We start from the raw sequence: 8,423 nt of genomic DNA, 5'->3' as shown, positions 1-8,423 counted from the left end.
TCACTGAAAGCCTAAGCTCAGTGCCAAGGGTGTAGAGTCCCCTTTGCCTCCTGCACAGCCAATGTATTACTCAAAGCTTTTCTCCTCCCACTCCCCCAGATATGGCCTGTCAGCAAGTCTGAAAACACTGCAATAAAAATCAACCCCTAAAGAGCTTTGGCTCTAAGCCAATACATAAACAGAAGAAGAAATAAACACACTGTAACCCAGAGGAGTCACTTTTAGAATGCACAGGGAGTAGCAATAAGGCTCAGAGCAAAGCCTGCCAACGTCTTCCTGGAAGCTTTCTCCTGTGCCTAGCTAAGCAGCAAGATTCCCCCTTCCACACTCTGGGAACCCTTATACAATAACTGAGGTCATGTAATTAATAAAAACAGAATATCTGGCTGTGTCTTCAGCTTTAACTTTTTGCTCTCTGGATTTCAGAGCCACTTACCATATACAGCAGTGGAGTGGAGTGGTCAGCAACACACAGTGATCAAGTGGTTGGACTGAATCCATTCCTGGTGTTACAGGGAAAGAATGGGCTGGTACCCAGTTTTGCTTCTTTGTGATGCTTAAAGAATATCTGATTTTTTTCTCTCCCAGAACAAAGTTTTTTCCCTCCTTGTTCTTTATGTTAGAAAGTCAAGTCCTGTCTGTGTGGTTGGCACTAATGTCTGGAGAACTAGCACAACAGTCACATTACAGAAGCCAAGAGACTGAAACCAACCAATTGAAAGGAGAAGGAATTTTTATTCAGGCTGCTTGAAAGCTCTAGTTTTTGGGGTTTTTTTTGTTAACCCATATTTAACTATAATGTCCAATAAACATTTTGGAGTAAGGATGCCTTTGTTAAAGGTTTAACCTCTTCTCTCCCCACCTCTTCAGTTCGGTTTTAGAGCCCACAGTAAAGTTTCTAAGACGTTTAGAAGGTCCTCCAGCAAAACCAGGGTTGATCAGACTTGACATTCTCAAGGTAAAAGAACATGCCAAGAAAAAAATTAAAACCCAAAAGAAAAAAGAAAGCGCCAAACTTAGTTTAATGGCAAGTATAGACAAGGACAAACTGTTCAGCATCATTTCAGAAACTATTGTTAAAACATACAGGTCAAGGCATGGGATACACAAACATACAATTCTGATTTATAGACAAATATACTATGTCAACTTTATCATCTCAGGTCTGCAGATTTTTGGAATCACATTACAACTGAGTACCACTCTACACACATTTTAGGTGTAGCTATACAGCTGTAGGCGGCCTCAGAGTTCTACGTATAGGTGCAATGAAAACATTAGTTACTTGGCTCTTTGCTCTGTTCTTTTGAAATTACCTAGCAGCAGTAATTTAAAAACAAATAATTAAAATCTTTAGAACATTTTTCAACAATTTGAAAGCAAACAAATTTAAAACTGATAAATGGATTACTTTGAACACAAGATACCATTGTAGCCAATAACTTAGTAGGATTCAAAAAAAGGATTTGATATTTACAGAATATGGAAAATATCCACATTTGCATTGGATAGAATAAAATAATATAATGGGTAGAAAATGTACTGTTTCAGTGCTTACTCTAATGCCTAGCTGACAGAGATTCTGAAGAAACTGAACAGGTTATTCCATAACTGTCCAATACACCTTCCTTCACCTTCTTTTGAAGCTTGATCACTGGTCTGATTAGATATGGCAATTCCTATGTCCTATGTTCCTAACTTATAGGAACTTTAAAGTAGGTTATAAATTTGAGGGTTGACTGCTTAACAATATGTTTAAATACATGAAAGAAAAAAAATTAGTACAAAACATGCTATTTAACAACCGAGTGGTCTTTTTTGAATAGACCATAATAATCTCAAGTCAATAGCATTGTTGACTCTTGGCCAGAGCAGTTAGACAATATTCAGGGCCTTGCTGGGCTGTTTATGATAGGAAGAGAAACTGATTATACCAGTCAAGTATTTCTTTGGTGCAATCCTGTTTATTTTACAAAGAATTTACACAAAGTCCTGTTTCACTGAACACAGTAGAAACAACCAACAGGAAGCAGTTCCCTAGCTCAGAATTTTCAAGCCTGTCTTTCCAACCAGCACTCTGCTCAAAAGAAGCTCTCTTTCAGCTTCATCCCACAGCCACACATTGCTTCTCCCACTGTCTGCTAGCCTTCTGGTTCGTTTCACACACACTTGGACAGACATCTGCAACCAAATCAATGCTTCAAACTTGGCATTTGCAATCAGCCTCCACGGAAACTTCTCAGGCCACATGGCTCAGCTTCTACTCAGACCTTGCCATGTTGGGCAGTGGCTTCCATTGTTTCAACTATCACTAAACAAAGGGCCATTTAATAACCCCCTCATTTAATGTGAATGAAAGATGGCTAGCATGTGTCTCACTTTCAAGGAGTCCAATGCTTACCCATACTGTAGCTCAAAGACACACCTGCTGGCAGCAAGCAACATGCTCCAGCAAAACAGTATAATGTGAATTACATGATAACTCAGCAGATATCATGCTCAAAGTTCTTTCCTTCAGTTAAGGTAAGTAAGTATCCAAGAGAAACTGGACTAGAAGAAATAGGCATTTACTTAATACTGGATATTATGTTCAGGATTAGAATGTTTTATTTGTATATTGGGCTTACTTACAGTTTGTTTGTGAAAGTTCAACAGAAGCGTCTGCAATGTGACCCCGTATTACTTTGGGAAAATGCTTTGGTCTAATAGGAGTTAACATTCTGTTATCTCCTTTTCTGCACGGGGAGTTTATAAAAGACAACACTGTGTGAATGGGGGGGGGCGGGGGGCGGTGGAGGGGATGAGTAAGAGTATGTCGCAAACAGATGCTGGAAAATAAGTTTTCTACTAATAATTGAGAAAGGTTGTGTGAGTAAAATGGAAACCCTGCCAAGAAGTTCCCCATGGTTTCAGAAGAAGTTCCACTACAAAAACTAAAAAGAGGCAGTCCTGGCTAAGTGTGCTTGTGACATTATGCAAGCATTTTAAGAGTTGTAGAAGCAGTCCTAAATATGACTGCCTTTTCAAAGCAGAATGAGAGAAGCTTTGTTGAAGGATAAACTATATGATAATATCACAAGCAAGTATTAATCCTTTGTAAATCTCTAAGAACACATGCTACTTCTATAAATCCATGAGGGAACCTCACTTGTGGAGAGTCTGCTAGACTCGACTGTGCTACACACATTAAATAAATTACTGTTAAATATTACCTGCAAAGGAAAAAAATGAGGGTTTTTTTTGCTCCTTTACAATGTATAATAAAAGTTTTTGTAAAGTTTCTTTTCCTGCTTGTTTTTTATGTTAACAATATCAGTATATCAGTCCTACCTAACGTTTTTTCCCTCATGGACTCCTTAGGTAATTAGAAAACCTATTTTCTGTCTACAAATGAAGGGACAACGGTGTTAGAATCTTCAGAATAGCTTTTCTTCCCAGTCTTTTTCAAGAGTTTAAGTTAAATATTAATGAAAAACAACAGCAAAAAAAGTAAGTCAGCCTGACATTTTCTTCCCCTCATAATTGTTCAGATTTTAGTCTTGTCTTTTGCATGTCATCATCTTGCTAATCTTCTCATCATCTAATCCGTGTCTCCAGCAAAAATAGGGCACGCAAACTCAAAAAATTCTAATGTAAAAAGACAAAAGAGAAAAATAGCTTTAAAAATCCTTTGGGAAAAGACCTAGCATTTGTATTTTATTTTTATTTGTTTTACTTGTATAATGCCTCTGTAATGTATTTTCTTGTTGTACTTGATCTTTTTAATAAAAAAAGAATGACCCAAACTCACACTTCGTAGTAAATTTTTAGACTATGCTTTACTGACAGTATGTGTGAAATTTTATAATCAGTTATGGTCTATTGAACAATTATCAGACATCAATCTATTGTGACTTTATAGTCCATCATCGTGTACTGCTTTTGCTCCATAATCATAGCAAATAACTATTAATAGTTCAATCTACTTCTCTTTTTGTCTCCAGAATATAATGTCAATGATTTTGAGATAAGTTACTTATTATTCAACACACCAACTCAGGCATTACAAAAACTCTTTCACAACCACATCAGCACCCAAAACTTTCATCCACTTGTAACAAGACCTGCAGGATCAAGACAATGGGGTCTGTTCTCCTGGGGCTGCACATAAATAACTCCCACTATCATCTACAGCTGTTACTCATCTGTAGTGATGGAAAATTAGAACCAAGTATACTCTGAGAGGCAGATCCTCAGGTGGTATAAATTGACATAGCTTTATTAAAGTCAATGAAGCCACAAGTTCTGGCCCTGAACTTCCTTACAAAATGTTAATGGAAAACATTAATACACAAACACAGCAGAAGTCTGTATTCGTAAAGGAAATGCTTTGGGATTTTTTTTCAAAACCATAAAAGCAATTCATCAACAACAAAAAATAATCCCCTTTACAATTCCATTAAAAATAAAAACATCACTGAACAGAAAGCATATTTATCTTGGTCTATATCAAACAACATATGTTCCATCTATTTCTCATTAGCTTCAACAGAACAGAAACAACCGCCTGAGTCATCATTGTTTATTCTCTGCCTTTACTATAAATGGTCAGCTTTATATTCTAACCATCACCAATCATAGTGATTATTTTTAATTACTGTGGATTTGAAGACTATTAACCTCACAGTGATCAGGAATTTATTTCTTTTACAATACACTTCTTGACATTTTTAGAGCACATTTTAAAATTATTTTTCTGGCATTGCCTAAAACTAAGCCTTCCCTAAAGCTTTTCCCTCATCTTCATCAGTGACCAAAGCAAGGAATTCGTTTCTATAATACATTCATGTCCTGATTCTCCTTTCACATTGTTGTAAAATCAGGGGTAACTCCACTGAAGTCAACTCAGTTATACCATTATAAAACCCATGTGTGAGAAAAATCAGCCCCCCCATCTCCACTGCTGAGAAATAATCAGAGTCCACATCTTTTGTGTGACAGCAGGTCACCCAACCACCCTGATACAAAATCTGCTAACATTTCTTACTATTAAGTCACACTGGTCAGCAGTGGAGCGGAGGGGGGAGGGGAAAAGTGGAAAGGGAAGCTAATTATAGTTTCACTTCCTCAAACTCTATGTTCAGGTGGATTTTGCAGCCTAATACTGTGGTAGCACCAGGAACTCTATCTTCTGGTGTCTCATTAGCATAAAGAACAACCAAGATTTCAGATGTATAATCATTTGAGTTGAAAATCAATACTTTGCCAGGGATAGCAAAGCAATAGTAATACATAATAGCAGCACTCATCCAGCCCAGCTGTTAAGAAATATAGACAGCCAAATTTTACTACCCCCTTGCTCCTCAGCACTCCCTCCTTCTGTCCTCCTTTGCTCCACTCTCCAGGACTGGGTCTAAAGATAGCAGGGCAGCAGTTGTACTACTTCAAATGTCACCACTCTTCTGTTTGCTTTAATATATACTATGAGATAAACAGAGATTGGCAGGCACACTTGTTTTTACATGCAGATGTTCTCAGAAGTATTTAAGAAAAACTTTAAGGCTCAAAATCTGCTCTCAGTTATTCACAGAACTCTATAAGGTTGCACATGGATATCGGAGGGTGAGCAGAATTTAGTCGTAGCTTATACATTTAAAGCACTGAAATATAATTTTAGGTTTTTATTTAAGAATGTATTTCTAAATGAACATAGGTGTCTACACCCTTATAATATTTTACATTTAGGTGCACCTTTCATCATGAAGGAACCTAAAATCCTTTATCAATTATATACGTTACATGCGACACCAGAAAAATGCAGTCACGCTTGAGGTTGAGCATGTGGCAAACAAGCAATATCCAGTACACTACACAACGGTAAAGTGATGTCCATTTTTACCAGGGGCATTGGGGCAAACCAATATTCTTATGGAAAATGCCATGGGCTTTTTATTTTATTTATCTTGATATTTATATGCTCATCACACTGGTGTCTGACCGCCTCACAAAGATTAATGGATTTATTCAACTAGCCAAAAGTAGAGAAACTCAGCAAAAAGTATCTGCCTATATTTTAGTACTTGATTAATCATATACATGTAACTATTGCTTTGCATATTTAAAAACTAACAGCTGCTCAATTGATGAGTTGTTAATAGGGTGATCAGATAGCAAATGTAAAAAATCAGGATGGGAGTGGGAGATAATAGGCACCTATATAAGAAAAAGCCCTGAATATTGGGACTGTCCGTATAAAATCTGGGCATCTGATCACCCTAGTTAAACATAAACTAGTAAGGTTAAGTTTTGTTTTGTTATAAAAGGTAAATGGAGTTACTGACAGCACAAGTTATTTTCTTGCAGAAGCAATAATAGAAAGGGTTTCAGACACAAGATGAGAACACACCTCCTGTCACCATACAAACTAATGGCCAGACTGTCAATTACTTACTCCCCCTAGTGAACATTATTCACTCAAGTGGTCCCATAAGGGATTACTTTTCTGAGCAACTACTCACCAATGGGAGAAAGAGGTTCACAATCTGGCTCCGAACTAGTTACAGCAAATATCCAGCTATTACCCATCTCATCATGCTGATTTAACAATAAAAATCTCAGCAAAAAAACCACATTAATACGTTAACATTCCACCATGGAGCCAGGAATTCACAGGCAACAACTTAGGGAAGGATACGTGACAATAACTTGGGGGAAAAAAAACACTGCAAACATAATAAACAAACCTGTCATCTCAAACTCTCTGGAGAATAATTCAAACCCTCAGGAGAACAAAATCTCAAACCCACTGAAGAACAAACACATGATCTCAGAACAGAGGTATGAACTAACCACTGTAATTCTTTTGAAACTGTCACGAATGTTCTGAAGCGAAAGACAACGTGAGATTTATCATCTAAATATAGAGTTCAGGAAGGACAGGAATTAGTTCCCCTCCAGAAAGACAACTCTCCAATAATCTTCATCTCACTCCTAAAACCGAATGCTCCCGCCACTACCAAGAAAGGTCACCGTACCTGAATACATGATGAACATAATCTAGAGCTCCGAGACATAATTCAAGCATTCCAGAAAAAAGCCATATCTCAGCAATCAGGCTGATAAGCTTCTATATTTATGGTTTCAGAGGGGTAGCCATGTTAGTCTGCTTTTAGCAAAACAGCAAGAGTCCTGTGGCACCTTAAAGACTAACAAATGTATTTGGGCATAAGCTTTCGTGGGCAGAATGCATCCGACGAAGTGGGTTTCTGCCCACGAAAGCTTATGCCCAAATAAATTTGTTAGTCTTCAAGGTGTCACAGGACTCTTGCTGTTTTTATATTTATGTGTGTAATGGTTTATGCATATTACCAAATATGACTTTAGATTGCAGAATAAATTAAACTATTGAAGAAGTAGTAAATCAATTAATCACATTTTTCTTTCAGTATTTAGTTATATAAAACATGATGATTTATGACTTCCTTTTTAATATATAGCACCAAAGATAATGACACTTCACAGATAAACTCTGGAATACTAACTTTAATATTATCACTGAAATGATCTTCTCAGATGTCTTTATAAACATATCTAAAGAGTACTATTTATTTTAAGAACAGACGAGCATGTAATGCAGCTGTGGACACAATGTCTATTCTACAGCAAAGGGTCTTGGCTTAAATATTATATACTGTAGGCAATTTAGAATAGATGATAACCTAATGGGAAAATAAATTAGATACACTTATAAAGTTTTTATTGCCAAATGTAATATATTCTTATATCTGTTCAAACAAGTTCTGTCCTTTGAAGTTTGTGATATCACATTATTAATCCGCAGTATTCTAAAGATTTGATATGTAAATCCTATCTGAGTTTGCAAATATCTGTTGGCCCAATAATAATAAGCAGAACATGTAAAGCATTTAAATAAACAATAACACAGTATGTGAAGCATACCCAATAACGAACAGCAAAACAATGGTACAATTACAGAGTGATCCTATTTTCCCCCAGCAGTGCAATCAGTGTGAAATTTCCAACTATATTTCCCTAATGTCCTTTCCAGACCATTTTTAAATGTTCCAGGCAATGAAGCTTCCAACATTTCCCATCCCAGCTTAGTTGATACTACTGTCAAATATATTTCCTGAAGATTTCTTTAATTAATTTCTTAACCATCCACTTTGAAAGCAGGCCTACCCAATCAGATTTTAAGCAATTCATCCCGTGTTTTTGTCAGCATAGCTAGAATGGCTGTTTCGCTTATGACACAAAGCTTGTGCCTACCGGCATCAACCACAGGCCCCGTCAAAAACTCAGTTCTGGCTATGCCCAAACTGCTGAAAATTTTCCATTAAAAAAATAGCACACATCCACCATTTTAATAATGATTTCCCTGCAAATTTCCAACATCCCTACTTTTTAGTAAAAACAGATTAGGA

General features: G+C 36.7%; 1 long non-coding RNA gene across 1 annotated transcript; it reads right to left on the bottom strand.

The window, feature by feature from the left end:
* Positions 1-3,424: 3,424 nt before the first annotated feature.
* Positions 3,425-4,107, bottom strand: LOC137150502 (uncharacterized). Its single transcript, XR_010918984.1, has 2 exons — positions 4,032-4,107; positions 3,425-3,627 (listed from the first exon to the last, which is right to left on the bottom strand). It is a non-coding gene; the product is annotated as an uncharacterized lncRNA (long non-coding RNA).
* Between the last annotated feature and the right edge of the window lie 4,316 nt (positions 4,108-8,423).

Source organism: Emydura macquarii, unplaced genomic scaffold (assembly GCF_026122565.2).
Source record: "Emydura macquarii macquarii isolate MOO-44397 ecotype Brisbane River unplaced genomic scaffold, CSIRO-AGI_Emac_v2 contig_968, whole genome shotgun sequence".
NCBI lineage: Eukaryota > Metazoa > Chordata > Testudines > Chelidae > Emydura > Emydura macquarii.
This window is presented reverse-complemented; position numbering and strand designations above follow the sequence as displayed.